The 27,745-nt window shown below is 59.0% G+C and overlaps 2 non-coding genes across 2 annotated transcripts; both read right to left on the reverse strand.

Moving 5' to 3' along the window:
• Positions 1 to 461: 461 nt before the first annotated feature.
• On the reverse strand, positions 462 to 533 carry TRNAE-CUC (transfer RNA glutamic acid (anticodon CUC)). Its single transcript has one exon. It is a non-coding gene; the product is annotated as a tRNA-Glu (tRNA).
• Positions 534 to 16,466: 15,933 nt separating this feature from the next.
• On the reverse strand, positions 16,467 to 16,538 carry TRNAE-CUC (transfer RNA glutamic acid (anticodon CUC)). The gene has a single exon. It is a non-coding gene; the product is annotated as a tRNA-Glu (tRNA).
• Positions 16,539 to 27,745: the final 11,207 nt, after the last annotated feature.

Below are 27,745 nucleotides of genomic sequence, written 5' to 3' on the forward strand. Positions count from 1 at the left end.
TTCAGCTCCTCCCTGGGCCTTCTGGCCCCGTCTGCACCAGGAAGCATGGGAAGGGTCTCTCATTGGCATGTGCAGAGCAAAGCTTCACTGCAGAGTCGCCTGCTCCTGCCTCTGTGGGACTGGGTAGTGCAGGGATCTTAGGACTGAAAGACAAGGCAGCTCCTGCGGCAGGTGAGTCACGTCCCGCAGACCCAGAGACCTTTTCTCTGTCACCCAGCGCCTCCCAGGAGCCCTAAGGAAAGGGTATTCTGCAAGGGGATTTGGCAGAAGACAGGGCTGCCCTGGAGCTGGCTGCACAGGCAAGCCCAGGATGGCTGTTGTTGCAACAGAGGAAACGCCTTGTTCCTCGTGCCTGCTCAGAGCTCCTGTGCGTCTGATAGGGTCCCCTTCCTTCCACGCTGCCCCCCCAGGTGAAAGGCCTCGCTTGCTGTGGCAATAGGGTTAGCCCTAACCCTAAGCCTTTCCCTGGCTGGGAATCGAACCCAGGCCGCGGCAGTGAGAGTGCCGAATCCTGACCACTAGACCACCAGGGAGGAGAGGCCCAGCCTGCCTGTGCACCCACCGGTGGGCACCAGCCCTGCCCTGCAGGGGACCAACCCCTCCAACCACAGCCCCCCACAGCCGGTCAGGAAGACAAATTGCCGTGGCAGCCCGAGCCTTCCCAGGCAACTCTGCAGGCATTCCTCCTTCTTTCTGAGAACGAGGCCCTCAACCAGAGCCTCTGGGCAGCAGGCACCCTGCAGTGGGAAGGCCCAGGGAGTGCAAGGTGGCGGTCGGCGGGGAGGCTGGTCACTGCTGGACACAGGTTTGCACCTGGAAAGTCCCTGAGCAGAAAATCACAGCTGGGCACAAATCACAGCAGCCTGAGACAACAAAGCCCGACAGCACGGGCTTCAAACCCACCTCTCCAAGAAACCGGAGCCAAAATCCAGCTCCTTGCACCACTCACCTATACCCACCAGACTGCAACACTCCTGTCCTGGTGCATGGGTTGGGCTGGGGGAAGTCTGGATTGCCTCTCGCCAGGGGACCGATGCCCCTTCCGGCTGTCCTTGCAGCACAGTGCGAAACGTGAGCACGCTCTTGCTGCAGGTGGCAGCCAGCAGTGGGAGCAGGCTGCTTTCCGAGGGCAGGCAAGCAGGCTGCGAGGGACATAGCAAGGCCAGTGAGGCAGGGACTTCCCTGGCAGGGCACAGGCCCTCAGCACCCGAGCAAGAAGGGAGAGCTGGTTGAGTGTCAGGAACGAGGGCCAGGCACAGAGCAGTGGTTGCCAGCCAAGTCCAAAGTGCTGAGACGGGTCTGAGGCCAAGCTCTGGAGCCCGGTCAGCCAGGGAAGGGCAGGGTCAGCGAGGTGCATGGCGGCCAGGGCCGGGCATGGCTGCAACGTAGCTCAGGCGAGGAGCAGCTCCCTTCTGCTGAGCCACCTCCGCCACCCAGCGCAGCACTCCTGCAGCTGCAACCTCTCGCCAGGACCTCTCCCAGCAGCAGGAGCAGAGCAAGTGGGGAAAGGACCGTCGCTCTTTGTGGAGGTGCGCCCACAGGCTCACACTGCACCCCAGGGTGCGTGGTGGAGGGGACACTTGAGCAGAAAGAGCCAGGGCTGGGCACGGAGCAGTTCGTATCCCCTGTGCTATGCACCTGCCTTCCCCCCTACACCACCCTCTGTCCACTGGCTACGCGGGGCCGCTCTTTGCAGAGTTGTCCTTTCCTCATCGCCAGCCCCTGGACATGCCCCGTAACTTCCTTCAGTCCAGTTCTTTGCCATCCCCAAGAACTGAGACTTCTGAAAAGGTGAATCTAGAGTGTGAGTTTGCCTCCCCTCTCCCAGGGAGGCACATGAGGGCTTGCGGTGTTCGGGTGCTGCTCTGCAAGGACACAGACTCGCATTTTCTGACTTCTCCCTGCTAGCCTGCCGTCACCTGACAGCTCTGGCTGCTCCGCAGGAGGGCAGAAGGCAGGAGGGCAGGAGGCAGGAGGGACAAATGGCCCGAGGAGGAAAGGCAATCACATGGGCAGCTGTGATCGTATAGTGGTTAGTACTCTGCGTTGTGGCCGAATCCGAGTCACAGCAATGGTTTTGCAAAGCCCGCCGGGTGAAAAGGAGAGTTGGAAAAGACACGGGAGGCACCCGCAAGGGTAGGCCAGTGGGTTTGTTTCCAAAGATGCCATGGCCTAGGAAGCTCTTCTGTGCTCTCTGTTCCAAACATTCAGTGGGCTCGTGCCTAAAATGATTTCCTGGTTTCTAGTGATCGTGCAGTGTCTTCTGCTGTGGGGCTGCCGTGACAGCTACCCCTGCTTCTGGGAAAGCAGTCAAGCTTCTCCATTCTCCAGGCCAAGCTTGAGAACTGAGAGAGTCTGCCTGGAAAGTGCCCAGCTTTTCACCTTTCCTTTCCCTTGCCCTTGCTCTCCGTGTTGCAGTCAGGGCACTCTCAGCTCCACACACAAACTGCCCTGCAGCCCCAGCCCACCCGCAACTGCCATCCCACGCCATAGAGACCCCCAACACAAGTAGCTCTTCCCTGGGAGAAAGAAGTCGCTTTTTTTTTTTCTTCAGGGGGAGCGTGTGACTTTTCTGAGGTTATGCCACCATGCTGGAAGCCTTAAGTCCTGTTCCGGCCAAGCTGTAAGCTGGCTGTGGGAAAGAAACCCTCTGGATCCTCTGCGGAAGAGAAGAGGTCTGGATCCTCTGCGGAAGAGAAGGGAGGAGAGCCCAGCTCTGCCTCCGGGGCCCCAAACCGAGTGCTATGCGGGCAGAGCCCAGGTCAAGCCTGGAACGGCCCCGAGCGCTTCTGGTGTTCCAAGGTGTCTGTATTGGCAGGTCCCAGGATGTCTGGCTTGAGACAGATGTCACTGCTAGGAAGCTGCACCGCCCAAGGGAAGAGGAGGCAGTGCATGATCAAAAGCCCATGCTCCAGGTGAGGCTTGAACTCACCCTCAGCATCCCTCCGCTTAGCACTGCTGTATAAGTACTGCGCGCTGGCCCATTGCGCCACTGGAGCACGCTTGGAGAGGCGGACTGGAGCCCACGAGCAACCATTGTTGCCTGCGATCACCATGGCTCTTCAGCATTAACCGGGCACCTCAAGTGCTTTCCTCTTTGTCTCGTCCAGCAAGGAGCAGCCATTGCGTGCCAGGCTTGCAACATTCACCAGGGCACGGAGTGCCAGGGCAAAGTGCCCCTCGGCAGGGTTTAGCTGGCTAGAGGCAGGAAAAGGGAGGCCACAGGCGACCCAGGGCTGGGACAGTGCGGTCGCTGCTGTGGCAGCCCTGTGAGGCCATTGAGTGCATCAGAAAGCCCCTGTAGTGAAGGCAGCCGGGGGAGGGGGCGAGGGGAGGCAGAAGAAGGACACCCGACTGCCACAGGGACCGTGAGTAAGGGCAGACCCAGAGCAGCCAAAGCCATGCTGGGCCAATGGGAGTGGAGGCTGGAGAGGGGCTAAGGCAGCCAAGAAGGACACGGAGAGCAGCAGCAGGGAACACTGGTCCCAAACCACATCTCGTGGGGGAGCCAACGGGCTTCTGGCTTTGCGCTCTGCTCCCGAGGGCATCTGGGCTCTGGCCTAACCCCTGCCTGGCTGTCAGAGTCCAGTAGTCTCTGCAGCAGCATCTTGTAGCTATTCCACACAGGGAGGGTCAAGAGGGACCTCGCGGAGCTCTCGGAGCGAGACGAGACAGAAGGGTCACCGCACCAGAAAAGCCAGCGGGCAGTCCCCCAAAGCAGCAGAACGTCGCCCTTCCAACTCCCCACTGAAAACCAGTTCTTCTCTTTTAAACTGACAAGCACTTTTCTGGAAATCAGGGTCAGCACCACTTCATGAGTTGCATGGCCAGGGAAAGCTGCCAACTAAGCGCACAGGCAGGGCAAAACAGTACTGGCTGAGTACTCAGCTTCTGGACCTCCTTGGCAATTTGTTGGTCCCTGCAGCAGCAAGGCGGTCCAAAGCCTTTGCCTCTTTACTACGCCGAATGTCTGCCAGTGAAGCAGGTGCTTAGTAAGAGGCAGCACTTGCAGGGAGAGTGCAGTGTTTGGAGCATCAGGCGTTACTGGGACAAGGAAGACGACCGAAGAAGAGGCTTCTCCCAGCAACAGACCGAAAGGACACAGCCATCACCCGCTCCTCTGGGAGGATCCACAAAGCCCCTTCCTGTGTTTGATGAAGGGCAGGGAGATGCTGTGTTCCCGGGTCAGAGGAGGCGCATGGACAGGCTTCAAGGAGCCCAGGATTTGAAAAAGGCTGACAGGGCAGTCAAGCAGCTGTGAGCTGCCTGTAGTTTACAAGAAGCTACTAGGTGCTGCTTTGAAAACCTAATTCAAGAAAGCGCTAAAAAAACCAACCGCAGCCATGCGGCAAGAGAGGAGGAAGGTCTAAATGAGGCACGTCCACCTCCAGGCAGCAGGCAGGAGGTGGGTGGTGGGGACACCGTGCGCCCACCAGGACATGAGCACAGCCCTGGGGGGGCCGCCACAAGGAGCAGCCAAGGGCCGACGGAGGCCCAGGGACAAACATGGCCCATCCCAGGTTTGCCTGGCTGGAGAGCACTGCAGCTGCAGAGAAAAGCCAGGCATCTGCACTCCCAGGTTGCCGCACCGCTCTACCCCACAGCAGCTCCTCCTCTGCCCTTAGCCTTTCCCCATACAATCCGGAGAAGGGCTCCAGCTCCTATAGCACCCCTGGGGCTGTGGGCCCATCAGGTGTACGTGTGTCCTGGCCACCATGCTGTGTGAGGGGTGTGTCCGCTGTGCAGTGTCTCTGTGCGTGTGGAGAGCGTGAGCATGTGTGCGGATGCGTGTGCAGTGTCAGGGATGTGTTGGGCTGGTGCATGTGCACTCTGGCGGTGCAGTCCTGGCTGTGCGTGAGGGTCTTGGGGAGTGAGAGGTGTGAGCTCTGAGCGTGTCCTAGGGAGGGTAATGAAGGAAGAAAGGGGCGCGTGTGTGTGCGCGCGCGCTGTCCTTAGAATGAGTGAGGCAGTGGTTTGCTTGCACACCCGCTCTGTGGCACGCGTGTCTCTATGCTGCGGTCTGTGTACGGGCGTTATTCTGTTACGGCGCTACAAAAACTGTGGAGGAGCACATGGGGGGTTTAACAGCTCTTCTGTTCATCTGTCCTGCAGCACTGTCCTTTGTGAGGCACAGGCTGGTTACTCCAGCCGTGAACAAGTACACGCCACTTTTTTTTTTCCTTTGGCCCTTGTAGGTGGATTTCAACATCCCCTTTGCTAAGAGCTCCATGGCCGCAATGGAGACAACGCTGACAGCAGCCGAGGGAGCTCCCACGCTGACAGGCCTCCACTTGGCCCTGGAGCTGCAGTGCCTTGGGACTGGTCGCTCTTCAGGCCCAGGCAGGCTTCCGCAGCTAGCAAGATGGCTCAGGACCACGCTTCCAGACTTTCCAGCAATGTTCACATGTCTTCTGCGCAGCCAGCAAGTCCTGGTATCTCTCCCTTTGATCCCGCAGAGCCATCTGCTGCCCAGTGCTAGGGCATTAAAAAGGAACCGTTTGGTTTTAGGCACAGGGAGAAGGGCACGGAAACGCTGCAGGCCTAGGGCAGGGCGGTTCTTCTGGGGTCTGCTTCTGCTGGCATCTCTATGCTTTCTGGAACGGGACAGGGGCCCTAGTGTCCAAGGCAAGGACATGACAAGGTGCCACGTGCCGGTAATCAGCCTGCGGAGGAGTCAGGCGGGGATGGGACTTTGCACCAAGCCGGCCTCGATCCCCACAGGGCAAGGTGTCCGGGTGTGGAGCCTTGGGGAGACAAGGATGGAGCGTGCGGTTTGAAAAGGGAGAGCCAAAACGCTGGAGGAATCCTTTCATCGTCGGCAGCCACAACTTTCTGGTCCCACAGGGAAAGCCCACCGCTGAGTGCCCAACCCCTGCCCCTGGGCTGGAAGGGTGCCTGCTCCCAGGCCACAGCCTGCAAAGCCTGTTGCTCTCCCACGAGGGGTGCCAGGGAAAGACCGGACCCCCTTCCCCTCCCCTCCCCTTGGGTGCTCCTGGGTGTGGAGGGAAGGCCAGTGCAGGGGAAGGGGAAACAGCACCCCCAGCTGGAGAAATTTACCAGAGGAAGTGCTTCTCTTGGGAATTCCGCTGCCGATTCAGCTCTACCCTCTGCTTCCACTCTTCCCGACGCACTTGGTAAGTCTCCAAGAGTTGCAGGGTGTGGCTTGCTCGTACAGAAAGCTGCCTGCAAGAGCAGGGAAAGTTCCCTCTCCCCTTCTGGCTGAGGCCCTCCTGCCTCTCCCCTCGACCAGCCCCTGCACGCACGCTCCCGCTGGTGGTACCCACAGCCTTCAAGTGGCAATGCAGCTTGGGGCTGCCTGGCACCAGGGTCCAGCCCAGGTCATTGCCATGCCAGGAGAAATCAGGGGACGCCATACCCAGCCCCATGGCTCCCAAGATGGGCTTCCTCACACCTCGGACAGGTGCTGCCACTCCAGTTTTCCAGGCCGGGGCTGGGCCTGGCGCGCACTTACTCTTTGCGCAGCCGCGGCAGCCTCTCTGGCTTCCTCTTCTTCTCCTCAGCTCGGGGCAGGAAGGCAGCAGCGCTCTCCTCTTTCCCAAGCCACGGCACTGGTGAGTGTGGCTGAACCTCGGGCAGCGTTTCCTGATGCCGCCAAGCCTGCATTGGGGCCAGAGGACAAATTTGAGGCTGCTTCTGACCTCCCTCAGGCGCTCTCACCTCTCAGCCCTGGAGAAGCCAGCAACTGTGGGGCCTGTGCGTCCTCCCGCACACTTGCTCTGCTCTGGCCTCAGAAACCCCCATGCCAAGCACTGCCGCAGGCAGGGACCCTGGCCGGGATTCACCACCGTTGCTTGCTGGCTCCATTCTCTCTTGCTGACATCGCTCGTGACAGGGTGAATGAGGGCAAGGAATGACCGTTTTTCAGCGCTGCAACCGTGAAATCAAACGCTCCCGTGGGGTTCCACCAGTCAGACCCCAGCACGGAACCACTGAACGGGGTCGGTTGGAGGGGACCTCTGGAGAACTCTCGTCCAAGGCCCCGCTCCAAGCGGGGCCAGTTAGAGCAGGCTGCCCGGGCTGTGTCCACCTGAGGGTTGAATAACTCCAAGGGTAGAAGTCCCACAGCCTCTCTGGGCCCTGTTCCAAACTTTGACCACCCTCATGGTGGAAACGCGCCTCCCAACAGCTAGCCGGAATCTGCCTTTTTGCAACTCTACGTCTTGTGCCTCTCACCCTGTCACTGTGCGCCTCTGAGAAGAGCTGGCTAAGTTACCTCTAGCCTTTCCCCCGGGTAGCTGCAGACAGCAAGGAGATGGACCCTTGAGCCTTCTCTTCTATGGGCTGAACAAACACAGTCCTCTCCACCTCTCCCTTGGACACCAGGTTCTCCAGCCCGCTGGCCAGCTTGGGAGCCTCCGCTGGATTTGCTCCAGCATTCCAGAGCCTCTCTTGCATGGTCGAGCCCCACCCTGGACCTAGGGCTGGCTCCAGGTGAGGTCTCCCAAGGGCTGAAGAGAGAGGACTCGTGGCGTCCTTCACTCGGCTGGCTACACTCTTGCAAACACAGCCCCGCCTGTGGTTGGCCTTCTTCCCTGCAAGTTCAAGGGAGGGGGTGACCCAGGCATGCCCCCACCACAGCACATTGCTGCTCCTCCCCTTTGGCTTTTTGCAGCAGCTTCTCCCTGCCAGGCATGGGCAGGCAAGCTTGAAAGACCATGGCCACCTGGCCTGCTCTTTGGGGGGCAGCAGTACCACTCGGACTTGGAGACCTCCACGGCTCCGCTCCTCGGCTTACCTGTTCTGCCCTGTTTGGCTGCCTGCAAACAGGAATTGCAGTCCGAGGTCTGGCTTGACGAGGTTCTTGCTGCTTGCTGTCCTCGTCCACCTGAGAGGAGCTCTCCCGAACTGTTTGCAGCAGGCTGAAAACACACAAGCCGGGTGAGGTTATCGGAGTCCCGGATGAGACCGTTCTCCATCTTGTGCTCACAAGCAGCGGCGTGCCAGCCTCTGCAGCACAAGACGGTGCTGCTGGAGCATTTGGTGTATTTGAGCCCTTGTGATCCCATCAAGAGTGAGGGCCCTACAGGCCCTAAGGAAAGCTCTGGATGCCCAGGTGTGGGCCCTCTCTGGATGGCACGAGGAGAAAACCAGTGCCATTTGCCACGCCCGGAGCCTGCAGAGCCCGCTAGCCGCCTCCTGCTAGGGGCACTAAAGGCCGTGAGGTGGTCAGAAAGACTCTGTTTTGGGGTGAAATGGGAAAAGGGGAGGCTTCTAGTGAATTGAATCCAACCTAAAAACCAGGGAAAACGGACACCGCTCTCTGTTGGTGGGGGAGGATGGTCTGACTTTCACGTTCCTCTGGGAAGTGCTCTCATCTACGCTGCAACCAAATGAGGTCCCTTGAAATGTCTAGCAAAGCAGAACAGCTTTGCTGCAACTTCTCAGCTGCTGCAACACCTCTTGCATCGACATCGGTCGTTGTGACACGAGTTGACAACCTTTCAGAGTTCATACCGACGGCGTGTGCGACGGAAACAACTCCTTCCCAGAATGCCAAAAGCACACGGTCACCGGCATGCTTTGCTCCAAGAGCCTCACCTGGCAGCTGGCTTGTTTGCCCGGGTTTTCCATTCTTTCCCTCCCTTTGAGCTGGCCCCAGATAGCGTGGGCGGAGAAAGCCTTTCTCGAGAAAGGAGGCGCTCAGCAGGAGGACTCCCTGGAAGTAGGAAGGGCGGAGACTCTTCAGCAAGCATCTCTGTGAGCGTTTGAACAAGAAGGACAGGCAGCTGTGCTCCAGCTTTGGATCAAAGAGCCCGATTGCCTCGGAGCTCTGCTCCCGAGCAGGTCTTAGGCCCTTGCTGACACAGAATCCTGTCCAGCTCTTCACTTCTGCAGGGCACCCGTCTGCCCTGGAGTACTGTGGCTGTTCTCCTGCTTTCTCTAGCCCATAGGCTTAAAAAGCGGGGCTTGGCTGGGAGGTGCTGGTGACCTCATGGTACCCTCTCCTTTGGGGCGGCTGCGGGCTGGAGGGCATAGTTCCACACGAGAAGGGGAACAGATTCCTGCACATCTCTAAGGCGCTCACATGCACAGACGTGCTCTTCTGGCGCATCCAGCCCAAAGACATGCTTAGGGAGATGCACAGCACAAGGCCTGCAATTACCAGCCTCCACAAGGAAGCCACGTTTTGGCACAGCTTCGCAGCCTGTCGCCACTCATCTCCACGTGGTCTTCCTCCCCACTTTCCAGCGCGCTGCTTCCCTGGGAAAGCTAGACCCCCTCCGCCACTGGCAGCTCAAGGCAGGATTTTGATCCTGCGCAGAGCGCGGAGGGATCTTCCTAAATTCCTAAATGCTGCTGCACAGACAGACTCCTGCAACTAAGGAGCAGCTTGCAAGACACACCAGGGCATGGAGTCCCAGGGCCAAGTGCCCCTCAGCAGTGGCAGCTGCTGCAGTTGGTGCTGCAGGACTGCCCGGAGAGCCCCTTCCAGGAGGAGTCCCCTGAGCTCTGCCGTGATGAGTAAACAGAGGCACAAGAGGAGCAGCCTACTCCGCCAGGCATCGCCTTTTCAGCTTGGCTCCAGCCCCGTGCTGCGGAGGCCAAAAGGAAAACAAACACACCTCTCTCACCAGTCAGCTGTGACATTACCTTTTCCCTCAGTCTGCTTGTTACGCGCTCTGTCCTTTGCCTCCCGGCCTTTGGCGGCCTTCCGAGACCCTCTGGAGGAAGAGGCTGGTCTCACAGGCGACATCTCAGTCTCCGTCCTGGAAACAAGAAAGGCACCAGAGAGAAGCTTGACACCAGAGGCTCGCAGAAACCTGCGACAGGCTTGCCGTCAATCTAGGAAGACCAAGTCATGCAAAGACTTGTTGGCCGCCCTTCAGATGTCACACTGACAGAGTGTACGGAAGAAGCAACCCCTTCGAAGAACTCCAAGAGCACAAGGGCACCCTCAGCCCTTTTCTCCAAGAGCCTCACCTGGCCGACGACTTGCTTCCTTTGCTCTTCCGCCCCTTCTGCTTTTTACGGCCGGCGCCAGATAACGCGGGTGGCACAGGCCTTTCTTGAGAGAGGAGGCACGCAACGGGAGCACTCCCTGGAAGTAGGAAAGGAGAAGGCTCTTCAGCAAGCGTCTTTGTGAGCACTTGGGACAGGCAGATGTGCTCCAGCATCGGATCAAACAGGCTGATCCCCTTGGAGCCACGCTCTCCAAGAGGTCTTGCTCCCTAGGACGTCCTTGGCACACGCTAGCAGCCTGTTGACAGTCATCTCCAGGCAATCTTTCTCCCCACATTCACGTGCCCGGGATCCGTCAGAGAGGTAGACCCCCCCTCCCTTCCCCTCCAGCATAGACACCTCGCCGCCAAACATCCTAAAGTGCTAAAGTGAAAGAGAAGCTTGCGCTATCCACCAGGGCGCAGCGCCCCGGGGCAAAACTGCCCTTCAGCGGCACCAGCTGCATTTGTTGCTGTTGGGCCACCCTGAGACCTCCTGCCATCCAGAGTCACTTGAGATTTGCTGCGAGGGGTAAATAGAGGCACAAAGAGGCAGTCTACTCTCCCAGGCACCGCATCTTGACCAGGGCTCCAACCACCTACTGCTGAGGACAAAGGGAACACACGCATGAACACACGCACGCATGCACACTCCCTTCTCTCTCACAAGTCAGCTGTGACATGACCTGTTCTGTCCATCTGCCCTTCTTCTTCAGTGCACTTCAGGGATCCCTGGGAGGGAGATTCCGCCTCTTGTTTTTCAGCCGGAAGCGTCAAATCAAATCTGGAAAGGAGAAGACGCCAGGCTGCAGAAAAGGCACCACGCTCCCTTTGCCGCTCGCATTCACAGTCCGTTGCCAGAGAGCTTTGAGAAGGCCTGCCAAGGCCATAGCTTTCCAAAGCAGAGTACGCAACATCCTTGAGAACTCTCATTCTGAGGAACCGGAGAGGCACAGGCCAGACCTCCGCGGCGTGTGCGCACACGAGAGGCCCCACCAGTCTGGGCCAGGGCTTCCCTATCCTGACGCGGAGAAAGTGTACTCCAGGCCTCCTTGCTGCCCCTGGAGACCATCTCGCCTCCCCTCCTCCTATTCACCAAGCAGGAGCTGAGACCTACTCCACAAACGTACTGTGGCAACACGAAGACACTGCCGGGACCCATGCGAAAAGCCACACTTCCTCTTCCTGAAACCACCAGGGGTCTCGTCCCTGGGGCCTGAAACAGAGACAGAGGTACGTGAGAGCGTTCCGGCGACATGACTGCCTTGCTCCTAAAGGCAGCAAATCTTTCTTGTGCTCAGGGCAGATGCTGCCACGGGGACACCCTGAAACAAAGTTTCCTCTCCAAATGCTAGCCCTCAACTAGGAAAGCAGAAGATGCACAGCTCAGAGCTGAGACTGAGGGACCTCACTGCCAGGTGTTTCGCAAGGGCAAGAGTCAAGACAGTCAACGAGGACGCTCCTTCTCTGTTAGTGGAGAAGTCAGGCACAGGAGAAGGCATTCGATTAGCCAGGGTCTCTGCGGGCCGGGTTTTGCCGGTTGGCTTGCTATGAGCCTTCCTGGAAAGAGAACACCTGGCTCGGACCTGGTGTTAGCCTCACAGGCTCTCCAAGGATTTGGGTGGTTGCATCCATAGCATGGAAGAGGAGCGAGAGAGACCCAGCCCTTGCTTTGCCTTTGCCCAGTGGGTAAGAACCGGGAGCGCCACACGAGAGAGCTGGGGAAGGGCATTGGGCTGGGATGAGGAGACAGGCTGGGACAGGGTGACCATCCCAAGCAGAGCGTGAATGCAGGCCTGGGGCAGAAAAGAGCCGTTCATGGCAGTGGGACGCCAGGGACACTGGGAAGGGCTGGTCAGTGCAGACGGCCCAGCACTCAACCATGGCTTTCTGCGAGGGGAAGCGCCACAGATACCTGCCTGCGTCGTAGACTCTTTCCCCAGAAACTGCCTACTTTTGAGCCCGTAAAAGCCTCGCCATTATCATTTCTAGCACAGAGAGTGGGATGCTGGGCCAGCCAGAGCCTTGGCCTAACGCGGGGCAGCTCGTCCTACGTTCGCCTCTGTCGCCCAGACCACTGCGTACGAGAGACGGACGCTAGAGAGAGTTGGCGTGGCTGGAGACCGTGGCTGCCCCGCTGGCCGGGAAGGTCCTGGCAGGCCAACAGAGATCAGTTCAGTCGTCCTTTGACAGGTGTCCAGAAGAAGTAGGCGTAGCACGGGGAAGTGCTCGACTTACCCCGAGCAGAGCTGCTAGCAGCTTTCCAGTGCCATCCACGGTGAGGAGGAAGTCATCGTAAAATCTCATGGTCACTTCCTGGTCTCGTACGGAGAGAATGCCAATGGCCTTGAAGACAAAGTCCACGGCCTGTCTTTTTGAGATGGCCCGAAAGAACGCCATCACGGTCTCCTGTATGCAGCACTGCACCGTTGTAAAAGGCATGTGGGCACACACGGATAGATCCTCGTACCTCAGAGGGACGATTCTTACGTCACCTAGACAGCAGCAAAGGAGGAACAAAGTCACCTCTGCAGCAGGGCAGCGGGCTCCAATCACAAGGCGACAACACTTTCTGGCAAGACAGCGCTGCCTCAGAGCAGGCTCTTGAATCCTCTGCTACAGCGCCTAGGAGCGGTTTATGGAGTCCCTTCCGGGAAGAGTCAGAGCAGCCTGCAAACTGAGGTGCTCAGGGGGCAGCAGTGATTTTGCCAGTGCAGGAATAAAAAAGGGAAACTAACCATTTGGTAGGACCACGTTACCGGAGGGCAGGACAAGTAGGGCAGACGGGTGCAGGTCCCATGAGAAAGTGCGTGGTGCCAGGCCATTGTGACTGTGCCCGCAGCCAGTGCCCTCTGGCTAAGCCTATGCCATGTCAGTAGACGCAAGGAAGAAGCAAAGTGCAAGGACGGCACAGCAGCCCACAGGGTTCTTCTACCCCCCCCGCACCCCCACCCCGACCCCCACCCCCACCCCCACCGCCTCGTAGTCAGCAAATGTCTCCGCTTTTGGGGCCAGCGTCCTATCCCTCCCACGCACCCGGCTGAAGGCATATTACCAGGAAAGGACACCCAGGGAGCCTTTCTGAGCAGTTGCTCCTGGCTGGCCTCTGCAGCTTGAACAAGCTGAAGTTGTTCTCAGGCCAGCCGGAGGCATTCAGTCATGTCTTCAGAGCAGTTTGCATGCGCCTCAAGCTCGGCGCAAGGGCAGGCAAAGGTTTTAACGTGTCTTCTTACCAGGAACATCTTCTTGAGCGCACCTGGCCTGGTATTCCTTGGCAACAACCTCCGATATACGGAACATGGGTCTCCGAACAATCGAAAGCTCACCGTTCACGGAGCACTCGTAGTGTTTAAGGACATAGAATATCCCCACTCCTAATACCTTGACACCCTGAGAGCAGCAGCGGGAGAGAAGGAACAAGCATAAGCAGCCTGGAGACGAAAAACGGACCGAGGGCTTGCCCGAGCGTGGAGATGCTGCCCTGGGCCCTGCCCACCCCTAGCATGCAAAGGGCAAGATGGGGCACTAGGGAAAGCACACACTCCAGACCTTTCTTTCCTCTTGCTCCTCGGCTCGCCCCCCAAATCTCTTTGGGAAAGCAACAGCAGAGCCAACATTCCTCCCCTACCTACAGTCGGAGGGGTTTCCAACGGCAGGGACCAACCCTGGAACAGGGGCCAGGCTTTGGTTTTTCCATGCTGGCACTGGAGAAGGGAGAAGGCCCAGAAAGTGCCCAGCACTCTCTTCTGCTTTATCGGGACTTCCGTTGTTACCGCCGGTGCCAGAGAAGCTGCTCTGTGGCACATTTGTCCAGGACAGTGTCCTGCGGGGGTGCTCTTTCTCTTTTCAGGGGAGGGAAGCAACGGCACGCCGTGGCACAGGGGTGTCAGGACAAGGCAAACCGTCAGCGTTTCAGGAGGGGAGGACCGAGCCACAAGACCCACCTTGTTCTCTGCCAAGTGCTCTAGAATGTATTCAGAGACGCTGTCCCAAATGGTAACAATCTCTGGAAAGCAAGGGAAAAATCCAAGTCAGCAAGCGCACAACCATTCAGCACCCTGCTCACCAAGGAGGTGACCGGTGCAGGTGAGACGAAACATACCGCCACCCCAATTCCGAACACGCAAGGCGCTCCACGTGGCGGGAGCTGCAGAGCTGAGCTGCGAGGACACCTCTGCCCACTTCTAAGCGAGGCTCCTGTCCTTTCAGGTGGGCATGCCTGAAAGGCATACCCGCCTGCTAGGGAAACGGGGACTAGCTTTCCACGCCAGTGAGAGGACGGTGCCGTGCCCACAGGAGTCGCCCAGGCTCAGGGCAGCCCCAGGTGTCTCCCCTGCAGGAGTCCCGGCTGCCAAACTCACCGCTGGGCCACCAAGGGACGTGCAGACTGGTCTCTCGTGGCACCCACTAGCCCTGTCCAGCCCTGCCCCACAGAGCCCAGCCTTTCCATAGCTCTTCTCCTAGCTGATATGCTCTACAGCAGTCAGGAAATACCTCCTGCAAGCCTTACCGTAGCGGCTGAGATTCCTGAGCGTTGGGAACACGTCTGGCCACAGGTTCTCCATCTTTGCGCCCCCTCACGCTCAATGAGGCCCTGTAGCAGGAGGGGGAGGAGGAAACTTCTCCTCCTCCTCCTTTGCACTTCCCCAGGCAGGCTCCAGCAGTGTTGCGTGGCCTGCCTTCGCCCTCTCGTTGCGCTGCAAAGCAGCTCCTCCAGAGAAGAGCGGTGGCGAGAGCAGCACCCGAAAGCTGGGCTTGCCCAGGCCTCGCAGGGAAGTGCAGGGAGGGGCCCCGTGGCGGGAGGGGAGCTGTGGCTGTGATGCGGCATGTCCCACTGTGACCCCAGCCCGCGTCACCAAGAGGCTGCCAGGCCTCCCGCGACACCCTCCCCCAGACCCTGCCAGGCTTTGCCCACCTCAGCCAAGGGCAGCTGCGCTGGCTGTTTTGGGGTGCTGCCCCCACCCCACGCCGTGGCGCAGCGAGAGCCATGGCGGGGGCGGGGAGGGGGAGCTCACCAGTGTGGTGGCCCCAGATGGGGACGCTGCGCTGCCATTGCTGGCCGCAGGGGCTGTGCTGAGCTCTGCCCTGAAGGAAGGAAGGAAGGGATAAAGGAAGGAAGGAATAAAGAGGAGCCTCGGCAAAGCAAGGGCTGGTGCTGGTTAGGTATACCACAGCCTCTCTGGGTTCTGGAGTCTGGAGTCTGCCTGGGCTCTGGAGTCTGGCTCCGTCTTCTTTACTCCCCCCATCGCGTATTTAGACACACCGACAAGAGCCCCTCTGGGCCTTTGCGTCTCCCGCCTAAACAATCCCAGCTCTCTCAGCCTCTGCTCGTGTGACGGATGCTTCAATCCCTCAAGCCTCTCGGAGGCCTTTTGCTGGACTCGCTCCGGCATGGCCATGTCTTTCTTGTACTGGGCCCAGCGCTTGTGGTACAGGTCTCTCGCTGGCACCTGCTGGACGGCTGCTTGACCTTCCCTCATCACGACTCTAGGTGGAACTAGAGCTCCAAGCGCCCTGTGCTCAGGAATGGCTGACAGAGCTCGCTGGAGCCTGTTAGAGCTTGCGAGAGGTCACAGCCTCCTTTGGCTCAAACTGCTGCACCTGTGTGCTGCCTCGGTGAGCTGTGCTCTCAGCAACGGCTACTTCCTTTCCCCCCGGGCACTGTCCAAGAGTCCGCCAGGACCGTCTCCAAACCGTGCCAAAGGCCGTGCGAATGCAAAATCGGGTCTGGGAGCGTTAAGCGCCACCCCTTGTGCACCAACATCTCGCTGCACTGAGGAACACCTGTGCCATGGCTGAGTGTGGGGGGCAGGTGGGCTTGTTTCCAGGGCTTCTTTCAAAGTGACCGGAGTTGTCCAGGACGTAACAGAACCAAGGGCTGGCTCAGGCTGTGACTATCAGCAGGGCCTAAGCACTGGTTGTTATTGCGAGTCCCCTGTGGCGTAGCAGCAGGACGCGACACCTGGGTGCTGTCAGGGCCCTGAGGGCCTCAGTGGCCCTGACCAGCAATGCTCCACACACCCTGCCCATGGGCCCAGGAGCCCATTTCAGCTCCTCCCTGGGCCTTCTGGCCCCGTCTGCACCAGGAAGCATGGGAAGGGTCTCTCATTGGCATGTGCAGAGCAAAGCTTCACTGCAGAGTCGCCTGCTCCTGCCTCTGTGGGACTGGGTAGTGCAGGGATCTTAGGACTGAAAGACAAGGCAGCTCCTGCGGCAGGTGAGTCACGTCCCGCAGACCCAGAGACCTTTTCTCTGTCACCCAGCGCCTCCCAGGAGCCCTAAGGAAAGGGTATTCTGCAAGGGGATTTGGCAGAAGACAGGGCTGCCCTGGAGCTGGCTGCACAGGCAAGCCCAGGATGGCTGTTGTTGCAACAGAGGAAACGCCTTGTTCCTCGTGCCTGCTCAGAGCTCCTGTGCGTCTGATAGGGTCCCCTTCCTTCCACGCTGCCCCCCCAGGTGAAAGGCCTCGCTTGCTGTGGCAATAGGGTTAGCCCTAACCCTAAGCCTTTCCCTGGCTGGGAATCGAACCCAGGCCGCGGCAGTGAGAGTGCCGAATCCTGACCACTAGACCACCAGGGAGGAGAGGCCCAGCCTGCCTGTGCACCCACCGGTGGGCACCAGCCCTGCCCTGCAGGGGACCAACCCCTCCAACCACAGCCCCCCACAGCCGGTCAGGAAGACAAATTGCCGTGGCAGCCCGAGCCTTCCCAGGCAACTCTGCAGGCATTCCTCCTTCTTTCTGAGAACGAGGCCCTCAACCAGAGCCTCTGGGCAGCAGGCACCCTGCAGTGGGAAGGCCCAGGGAGTGCAAGGTGGCGGTCGGCGGGGAGGCTGGTCACTGCTGGACACAGGTTTGCACCTGGAAAGTCCCTGAGCAGAAAATCACAGCTGGGCACAAATCACAGCAGCCTGAGACAACAAAGCCCGACAGCACGGGCTTCAAACCCACCTCTCCAAGAAACCGGAGCCAAAATCCAGCTCCTTGCACCACTCACCTATACCCACCAGACTGCAACACTCCTGTCCTGGTGCATGGGTTGGGCTGGGGGAAGTCTGGATTGCCTCTCGCCAGGGGACCGATGCCCCTTCCGGCTGTCCTTGCAGCACAGTGCGAAACGTGAGCACGCTCTTGCTGCAGGTGGCAGCCAGCAGTGGGAGCGGGCTGCTTTCCGAGGGCAGGCAAGCAGGCTGCGAGGGACATAGCAAGGCCAGTGAGGCAGGGACTTCCCTGGCAGGGCACAGGCCCTCAGCACCCGAGCAAGAAGGGAGAGCTGGTTGAGTGTCAGGAACGAGGGCCAGGCACAGAGCAGTGGTTGCCAGCCAAGTCCAAAGTGCTGAGACGGGTCTGAGGCCAAGCTCTGGAGCCCGGTCAGCCAGGGAAGGGCAGGGTCAGCGAGGTGCATGGCGGCCAGGGCCGGGCATGGCTGCAACGTAGCTCAGGCGAGGAGCAGCTCCCTTCTGCTGAGCCACCTCCGCCACCCAGCGCAGCACTCCTGCAGCTGCAACCTCTCGCCAGGACCTCTCCCAGCAGCAGGAGCAGAGCAAGTGGGGAAAGGACCGTCGCTCTTTGTGGAGGTGCGCCCACAGGCTCACACTGCACCCCAGGGTGCGTGGTGGAGGGGACACTTGAGCAGAAAGAGCCAGGGCTGGGCACGGAGCAGTTCGTATCCCCTGTGATATGCACCTGCCTTCCCCCCTACACCACCCTCTGTCCACTGGCTACGCGGGGCCGCTCTTTGCAGAGTTGTCCTTTCCTCATCGCCAGCCCCTGGACATGCCCCGTAACTTCCTTCAGTCCAGTTCTTTGCCATCCCCAAGAACTGAGACTTCTGAAAAGGTGAATCTAGAGTGTGAGTTTGCCTCCCCTCTCCCAGGGAGGCACATGAGGGCTTGCGCTGTTCGGGTGCTGCTCTGCAAGGACACAGACTCGCATTTTCTGACTTCTCCCTGCTAGCCTGCCGTCACCTGACAGCTCTGGCTGCTCCGCAGGAGGGCAGAAGGCAGGAGGGCAGGAGGCAGGAGGGACAAATGGCCCGAGGAGGAAAGGCAATCACATGGGCAGCTGTGATCGTATAGTGGTTAGTACTCTGCGTTGTGGCCGAATCCGAGTCACAGCAATGGTTTTGCAAAGCCCGCCGGGTGAAAAGGAGAGTTGGAAAAGACACGGGAGGCACCCGCAAGGGTAGGCCAGTGGGTTTGTTTCCAAAGATGCCATGGCCTAGGAAGCTCTTCTGTGCTCTCTGTTCCAAACATTCAGTGGGCTCGTGCCTAAAATGATTTCCTGGTTTCTAGTGATCGTGCAGTGTCTTCTGCTGTGGGGCTGCCGTGACAGCTACCCCTGCTTCTGGGAAAGCAGTCAAGCTTCTCCATTCTCCAGGCCAAGCTTGAGAACTGAGAGAGTCTGCCTGGAAAGTGCCCAGCTTTTCACCTTTCCTTTCCCTTGCCCTTGCTCTCCGTGTTGCAGTCAGGGCACTCTCAGCTCCACACACAAACTGCCCTGCAGCCCCAGCCCACCCGCAACTGCCATCCCACGCCATAGAGACCCCCAACACAAGTAGCTCTTCCCTGGGAGAAAGAAGTCGCTTTTTTTTTTTCTTCAGGGGGAGCGTGTGACTTTTCTGAGGTTATGCCACCATGCTGGAAGCCTTAAGTCCTGTTCCGGCCAAGCTGTAAGCTGGCTGTGGGAAAGAAACCCTCTGGATCCTCTGCGGAAGAGAAGAGGTCTGGATCCTCTGCGGAAGAGAAGGGAGGAGAGCCCAGCTCTGCCTCCGGGGCCCCAAACCGAGTGCTATGCGGGCAGAGCCCAGGTCAAGCCTGGAACGGCCCCGAGCGCTTCTGGTGTTCCAAGGTGTCTGTATTGGCAGGTCCCAGGATGTCTGGCTTGAGACAGATGTCACTGCTAGGAAGCTGCACCGCCCAAGGGAAGAGGAGGCACTGCATGATCAAAAGCCCATGCTCCAGGTGAGGCTTGAACTCACCCTCAGCATCCCTCCGCTTAGCACTGCTGTATAAGTACTGCGCGCTGGCCCATTGCGCCACTGGAGCACGCTTGGAGAGGCGGACTGGAGCCCACGAGCAACCATTGTTGCCTGCGATCACCATGGCTCTTCAGCATTAACCGGGCACCTCAAGTGCTTTCCTCTTTGTCTCGTCCAGCAAGGAGCAGCCATTGCGTGCCAGGCTTGCAACATTCACCAGGGCACGGAGTGCCAGGGCAAAGTGCCCCTCGGCAGGGTTTAGCTGGCTAGAGGCAGGAAAAGGGAGGCCACAGGCGACCCAGGGCTGGGACAGTGCGGTCGCTGCTGTGGCAGCCCTGTGAGGCCATTGAGTGCATCAGAAAGCCCCTGTAGTGAAGGCAGCCGGGGGAGGGGGCGAGGGGAGGCAGAAGAAGGACACCCGACTGCCACAGGGACCGTGAGTAAGGGCAGACCCAGAGCAGCCAAAGCCATGCTGGGCCAATGGGAGTGGAGGCTGGAGAGGGGCTAAGGCAGCCAAGAAGGACACGGAGAGCAGCAGCAGGGAACACTGGTCCCAAACCACATCTCGTGGGGGAGCCAACGGGCTTCTGGCTTTGCGCTCTGCTCCCGAGGGCATCTGGGCTCTGGCCTAACCCCTGCCTGGCTGTCAGAGTCCAGTAGTCTCTGCAGCAGCATCTTGTAGCTATTCCACACAGGGAGGGTCAAGAGGGACCTCGCGGAGCTCTCAGAGCGAGACGAGACAGAAGGGTCACCGCACCAGAAAAGCCAGCGGGCAGTCCCCCAAAGCAGCAGAACGTCGCCCTTCCAACTCCCCACTGAAAACCAGTTCTTCTCTTTTAAACTGACAAGCACTTTTCTGGAAATCAGGGTCAGCACCACTTCATGAGTTGCATGGCCAGGGAAAGCTGCCAACTAAGCGCACAGGCAGGGCAAAACAGTACTGGCTGAGTACTCAGCTTCTGGACCTCCTTGGCAATTTGTTGGTCCCTGCAGCAGCAAGGCGGTCCAAAGCCTTTGCCTCTTTACTATGCCGAATGTCTGCCAGTGAAGCAGGTGCTTAGTAAGAGGCAGCACTTGCAGGGAGAGTGCAGTGTTTGGAGCATCAGGCGTTACTGGGACAAGGAAGACGACCGAAGAAGAGGCTTCTCCCAGCAACAGACCGAAAGGACACGGCCATCACCCGCTCCTCTGGGAGGATCCACAAAGCCCCTTCCTGTGTTTGATGAAGGGCAGGGAGATGCTGTGTTCCCGGGTCAGAGGAGGCGCATGGACAGGCTTCAAGGAGCCCAGGATTTGAAAAAGGCTGACAGGGCAGTCAAGCAGCTGTGAGCTGCCTGTAGTTTACAAGAAGCTACTAGGTGCTGCTTTGAAAACCTAATTCAAGAAAGCGCTAAAAAAACCAACCGCAGCCATGCGGCAAGAGAGGAGGAAGGTCTAAATGAGGCACGTCCACCTCCAGGCAGCAGGCAGGAGGTGGGTGGTGGGGACACCGTGCGCCCACCAGGACATGAGCACAGCCCTGGGGGGGCCGCCACAAGGAGCAGCCAAGGGCCGACGGAGGCCCAGGGACAAACATGGCCCATCCCAGGTTTGCCTGGCTGGAGAGCACTGCAGCTGCAGAGAAAAGCCAGGCATCTGCACTCCCAGGTTGCCGCACCGCTCTACCCCACAGCAGCTCCTCCTCTGCCCTTAGCCTTTCCCCATACAATCCGGAGAAGGGCTGCAGCTCCTATAGCACCCCTGGGGCTGTGGGCCCATCAGGTGTACGTGTGTCCTGGCCACCATGCTGTGTGAGGGGTGTGTCCGCTGTGCAGTGTCTCTGTGCGTGTGGAGAGCGTGAGCATGTGTGCGGATGCGTGTGCAGTGTCAGGGATGTGTTGGGCTGGTGCATGTGCACTCTGGCAGTGCAGTCCTGGCTGTGCGTGAGGGTCTTGGGGAGTGAGAGGTGTGAGCTCTGAGCGTGTCCTAGGGAGGGTAATGAAGGAAGAAAGGGGCGCGTGTGTGTGCGCGCGCGCTGTCCTTAGAATGAGTGAGGCAGTGGTTTGCTTGCACACCCGCTCTGTGGCACGCGTGTCTCTATGCTGCGGTCTGTGTACGGGCGTTATTCTGTTACGGCGCTACAAAAACTGTGGAGGAGCACATGGGGGGTTTAACAGCTCTTCTGTTCATCTGTCCTGCAGCACTGTCCTTTGTGAGGCACAGGCTGGTTACTCCAGCCGTGAACAAGTACACGCCACTTTTTTTTTTCCTTTGGCCCTTGTAGGTGGATTTCAACATCCCCTTTGCTAAGAGCTCCATGGCCGCAATGGAGACAACGCTGACAGCAGCCGAGGGAGCTCCCACGCTGACAGGCCTCCACTTGGCCCTGGAGCTGCAGTGCCTTGGGACTGGTCGCTCTTCAGGCCCAGGCAGGCTTCCGCAGCTAGCAAGATGGCTCAGGACCACGCTTCCAGACTTTCCAGCAATGTTCACATGTCTTCTGCGCAGCCAGCAAGTCCTGGTATCTCTCCCTTTGATCCCGCAGAGCCATCTGCTGCCCAGTGCTAGGGCATTAAAAAGGAACCGTTTGGTTTTAGGCACAGGGAGAAGGGCACGGAAACGCTGCAGGCCTAGGGCAGGGCGGTTCTTCTGGGGTCTGCTTCTGCTGGCATCTCTATGCTTTCTGGAACGGGACAGGGGCCCTAGTGTCCAAGGCAAGGACATGACAAGGTGCCACGTGCCGGTAATCAGCCTGCGGAGGAGTCAGGCGGGGATGGGACTTTGCACCAAGCCGGCCTCGATCCCCACAGGGCAAGGTGTCCGGGTGTGGAGCCTTGGGGAGACAAGGATGGAGCGTGCGGTTTGAAAAGGGAGAGCCAAAACGCTGGAGGAATCCTTTCATCGTCGGCAGCCACAACTTTCTGGTCCCACAGGGAAAGCCCACCGCTGAGTGCCCAACCCCTGCCCCTGGGCTGGAAGGGTGCCTGCTCCCAGGCCACAGCCTGCAAAGCCTGTTGCTCTCCCACGAGGGGTGCCAGGGAAAGACCGGACCCCCTTCCCCTCCCCTCCCCTTGGGTGCTCCTGGGTGTGGAGGGAAGGCCAGTGCAGGGGAAGGGGAAACAGCACCCCCAGCTGGAGAAATTTACCAGAGGAAGTGCTTCTCTTGGGAATTCCGCTGCCGATTCAGCTCTACCCTCTGCTTCCACTCTTCCCGACGCACTTGGTAAGTCTCCAAGAGTTGCAGGGTGTGGCTTGCTCGTACAGAAAGCTGCCTGCAAGAGCAGGGAAAGTTCCCTCTCCCCTTCTGGCTGAGGCCCTCCTGCCTCTCCCCTCGACCAGCCCCTGCACGCACGCTCCCGCTGGTGGTACCCACAGCCTTCAAGTGGCAATGCAGCTTGGGGCTGCCTGGCACCAGGGTCCAGCCCAGGTCATTGCCATGCCAGGAGAAATCAGGGGACGCCATACCCAGCCCCATGGCTCCCAAGATGGGCTTCCTCACACCTCGGACAGGTGCTGCCACTCCAGTTTTCCAGGCCGGGGCTGGGCCTGGCGCGCACTTACTCTTTGCGCAGCCGCGGCAGCCTCTCTGGCTTCCTCTTCTTCTCCTCAGCTCGGGGCAGGAAGGCAGCAGCGCTCTCCTCTTTCCCAAGCCACGGCACTGGTGAGTGTGGCTGAACCTCGGGCAGCGTTTCCTGATGCCGCCAAGCCTGCATTGGGGCCAGAGGACAAATTTGAGGCTGCTTCTGACCTCCCTCAGGCGCTCTCACCTCTCAGCCCTGGAGAAGCCAGCAACTGCGGGGCCTGTGCGTCCTCCCGCACACTTGCTCTGCTCTGGCCTCAGAAACCCCCATGCCAAGCACTGCCGCAGGCAGGGACCCTGGCCGGGATTCACCACCGTTGCTTGCTGGCTCCATTCTCTCTTGCTGACATCGCTCGTGACAGGGTGAATGAGGGCAAGGAATGACCGTTTTTCAGCGCTGCAACCGTGAAATCAAACGCTCCAGTGGGGTTCCACCAGTCAGACCCCAGCACGGAACCACTGAACGGGGTCGGTTGGAGGGGACCTCTGGAGAACTCTCGTCCAAGGCCCCGCTCCAAGCGGGGCCAGTTAGAGCAGGCTGCCCGGGCTGTGTCCACCTGAGGGTTGAATAACTCCAAGGGTAGAAGTCCCACAGCCTCTCTGGGCCCTGTTCCAAACTTTGACCACCCTCATGGTGGAAACGCGCCTCCCAACAGCTAGCCGGAATCTGCCTTTTTGCAACTCTACGTCTTGTGCCTCTCACCCTGTCACTGTGCGCCTCTGAGAAGAGCTGGCTAAGTTACCTCTAGCCTTTCCCCCGGGTAGCTGCAGACAGCAAGGCGATGGACCCTTGAGCCTTCTCTTCTATGGGCTGAACAAACACAGTCCTCTCCACCTCTCCCTTGGACACCAGGTTCTCCAGCCCGCTGGCCAGCTTGGGAGCCTCCGCTGGATTTGCTCCAGCATTCCAGAGCCTCTCTTGCATGGTCGAGCCCCACCCTGGACCTAGGGCTGGCTCCAGGTGAGGTCTCCCAAGGGCTGAAGAGAGAGGACTCGTGGCGTCCTTCACTCGGCTGGCTACACTCTTGCAAACACAGCCCCGCCTGTGGTTGGCCTTCTTCCCCGCAAGTTCAAGGGAGGGGGTGACCCAGCCATGCCCCCACCACAGCACATTGCTGCTCCTCCCCTTTGGCTTTTTGCAGCAGCTTCTCCCTGCCAGGCATGGGCAGGCAAGCTTGAAAGACCATGGCCACCTGGCCTGCTCTTTGGGGGGCAGCAGTACCACTCGGACTTGGAGACCTCCACGGCTCCGCTCCTCGGCTTACCTGTTCTGCCCTGTTTGGCTGCCTGCAAACAGGAATTGCAGTCCGAGGTCTGGCTTGACGAGGTTCTTGCTGCTTGCTGTCCTCGTCCACCTGAGAGGAGCTCTCCCGAACTGTTTGCAGCAGGCTGAAAACACACAAGCCGGGTGAGGTTATCGGAGTCCCGGATGAGACCGTTCTCCATCTTGTGCTCACAAGCAGCGGCGTGCCAGCCTCTGCAGCACAAGACGGTGCTGCTGGAGCATTTGGTGTATTTGAGCCCTTGTGATCCCATCAAGAGTGAGGGCCCTACAGGCCCTAAGGAAAGCTCTGGATGCCCAGGTGTGGGCCCTCTCTGGATGGCACGAGGAGAAAACCAGTGCCATTTGCCACGCCCGGAGCCTGCAGAGCCCGCTAGCCGCCTCCTGCTAGGGGCACTAAAGGCCGTGAGGTGGTCAGAAAGACTCTGTTTTGGGGTGAAATGGGAAAAGGGGAGGCTTCTAGTGAATTGAATCCAACCTAAAAACCAGGGAAAACGGACACCGCTCTCTGTTGGTGGGGGAGGATGGTCTGACTTTCACGTTCCTCTGGGAAGTGCTCTCATCTACGCTGCAACCAAATGAGGTCCCTTGAAATGTCTAGCAAAGCAGAACAGCTTTGCTGCAACTTCTCAGCTGCTGCAACACCTCTTGCATCGACATTGGTCGTTGTGACACGAGTTGACAACCTTTCAGAGTTCATACCGACGGCGTGTGCGACGGAAACAACTCCTTCCCAGAATGCCAAAAGCACACGGTCACCGGCATGCTTTGCTCCAAGAGCCTCACCTGGCAGCTGGCTTGTTTGCCCGGGTTTTCCATTCTTTCCCTCCCTTTGAGCTGGCCCCAGATAGCGTGGGCGGAGAAAGCCTTTCTCGAGAAAGGAGGCGCTCAGCAGGAGGACTCCCTGGAAGTAGGAAGGGCGGAGACTCTTCAGCAAGCATCTCTGTGAGCGTTTGAACAAGAAGGACAGGCAGCTGTGCTCCAGCTTTGGATCAAAGAGCCCGATTGCCTCGGAGCTCTGCTCCCGAGCAGGTCTTAGGCCCTTGCTGACACAGAATCCTGTCCAGCTCTTCACTTCTGCAGGGCACCCGTCTGCCCTGGAGTACTGTGGCTGTTCTCCTGCTTTCTCTAGCCCATAGGCTTAAAAAGCGGGGCTTGGCTGGGAGGTGCTGGTGACCTCATGGTACCCTCTCCTTTGGGGCGGCTGCGGGCTGGAGGGCATAGTTCCACACGAGAAGGGGAACAGATTCCTGCACATCTATAAGGTGCTCACATGCACAGACGTGCTCTTCTGGCGCATCCAGCCCAAAGACATGCTTAGGGAGATGCACAGCACAAGGCCTGCAATTACCAGCCTCCACAAGGAAGCCACGTTTTGGCACAGCTTCGCAGCCTGTCGCCACTCATCTCCACGTGGTCTTCCTCCCCACTTTCCAGCGCGCTGCTTCCCTGGGAAAGCTAGACCCCCTCCGCCACTGGCAGCTCAAGGCAGGATTTTGATCCCGCGCAGAGCGCGGAGGGATCTTCCTAAATTCCTAAATGCTGCTGCACAGACAGACTCCTGCAACTAAGGAGCAGCTTGCAAGACACACCAGGGCATGGAGTCCCAGGGCCAAGTGCCCCTCAGCAGTGGCAGCTGCTGCAGTTGGTGCTGCAGGACTGCCCGGAGAGCCCCTTCCAGGAGGAGTCCCCTGAGATCTGCCGTGATGAGTAAACAGAGGCACAAGAGGAGCAGCCTACTCCGCCAGGCATCGCCTTTTCAGCTTGGCTCCAGCCCCGTGCTGCGGAGGCCAAAAGGAAAACAAACACACCTCTCTCACCAGTCAGCTGTGACATTACCTTTTCCCTCAGTCTGCTTGTTACGCGCTCTGTCCTTTGCCTCCCGGCCTTTGGCGGCCTTCCGAGACCCTCTGGAGGAAGAGGCTGGTCTCACAGGCGACATCTCAGTCTCCGTCCTGGAAACAAGAAAGGCACCAGAGAGAAGCTTGACACCAGAGGCTCGCAGAAACCTGCGACAGGCTTGCCGTCAATCTAGGAAGACCAAGTCATGCAAAGACTTGTTGGCCGCCCTTCAGATGTCACACTGACAGAGTGTACGGAAGAAGCAACCCCTTCGAAGAACTCCAAGAGCACAAGGGCACCCTCAGCCCTTTTCTCCAAGAGCCTCACCTGGCCGACGACTTGCTTCCTTTGCTCTTCCGCCCCTTCTGCTTTTTACGGCCGGCGCCAGATAACGCGGGTGGCACAGGCCTTTCTTGAGAGAGGAGGCACGCAACGGGAGCACTCCCTGGAAGTAGGAAAGGAGAAGGCTCTTCAGCAAGCGTCTTTGTGAGCACTTGGGACAGGCAGATGTGCTCCAGCATCGGATCAAACAGGCTGATCCCCTTGGAGCCACGCTCTCCAAGAGGTCTTGCTCCCTAGGACGTCCTTGGCACACGCTAGCAGCCTGTTGACAGTCATCTCCAGGCAATCTTTCTCCCCACATTCACGTGCCCGGGATCCGTCAGAGAGGTAGACCCCCCCCTCCCTTCCCCTCCAGCATAGACACCTCGCCGCCAAACGTCCTAAAGTGAAAGAGGAGCTTGCGCTATCCACCAGGGCGCAGCGCCCCGGGGCAAAACTGCCCTTCAGCGGCACCAGCTGCATTTGTTGCTGTTGGGCCACCCTGAGACCTCCTGCCATCCAGAGTCACTTGAGATTTGCTGCGAGGGGTAAATAGAGGCACAAAGAGGCAGTCTACTCTCCCAGGCACCGCATCTTGACCAGGGCTCCAACCACCTACTGCTGAGGACAAAGGGAACACACGCATGAACACACGCACGCATGCACACTCCCTTCTCTCTCACAAGTCAGCTGTGACATGACCTGTTCTGTCCATCTGCCCTTCTTCTTCAGTGCACTTCAGGGATCCCTGGGAGGGAGATTCCGCCTCTTGTTTTTCAGCCGGAAGCGTCAAATCAAATCTGGAAAGGAGAAGACGCCAGGCTGCAGAAAAGGCACCACGCTCCCTTTGCCGCTCGCATTCACAGTCCGTTGCCAGAGAGCTTTGAGAAGGCCTGCCAAGGCCATAGCTTTCCAAAGCAGAGTACGCAACATCCTTGAGAACTCTCATTCTGAGGAACCGGAGAGGCACAGGCCAGACCTCCGCGGCGTGTGCGCACACGAGAGGCCCCACCAGTCTGGGCCAGGGCTTCCCTATCCTGACGCGGAGAAAGTGTACTCCAGGCCTCCTTGCTGCCCCTGGAGACCATCTCGCCTCCCCTCCTCCTATTCACCAAGCAGGAGCTGAGACCTACTCCACAAACGTACTGTGGCAACACGAAGACACTGCCGGGACCCATGCGAAAAGCCACACTTCCTCTTCCTGAAACCACCAGGGGTCTCGTCCCTGGGGCCTGAAACAGAGACAGAGGTACGTGAGAGCGTTCCGGCGACATGACTGCCTTGCTCCTAAAGGCAGCAAATCTTTCTTGTGCTCAGGGCAGATGCTGCCACGGGGACACCCTGAAACAAAGTTTCCTCTCCAAATGCTAGCCCTCAACTAGGAAAGCAGAAGATGCACAGCTCAGAGCTGAGACTGAGGGACCTCACTGCCAGGTGTTTCGCAAGGGCAAGAGTCAAGACAGTCAACGAGGACGCGCCTTCTCTGTTAGTGGAGAAGTCAGGCACAGGAGAAGGCATTCGATTAGCCAGGGTCTCTGCGGGCCGGGTTTTGCCGGTTGGCTTGCTATGAGCCTTCCTGGAAAGAGAACACCTGGCTCGGACCTGGTGTTAGCCTCACAGGCTCTCCAAGGATTTGGGTGGTTGCATCCATAGCATGGAAGAGGAGCGAGAGAGACCCAGCCCTTGCTTTGCCTTTGCCCAGTGGGTAAGAACCGGGAGTGCCACACGAGAGAGCTGGGGAAGGGCATTGGGCTGGGATGAGGAGACAGGCTGGGACAGGGTGACCATCCCAAGCAGAGCGTGA

Source organism: Struthio camelus, chromosome 10 (genome assembly GCF_040807025.1).
Source record: "Struthio camelus isolate bStrCam1 chromosome 10, bStrCam1.hap1, whole genome shotgun sequence".
Taxonomy (NCBI): Eukaryota; Metazoa; Chordata; class Aves; order Struthioniformes; family Struthionidae; genus Struthio; species Struthio camelus.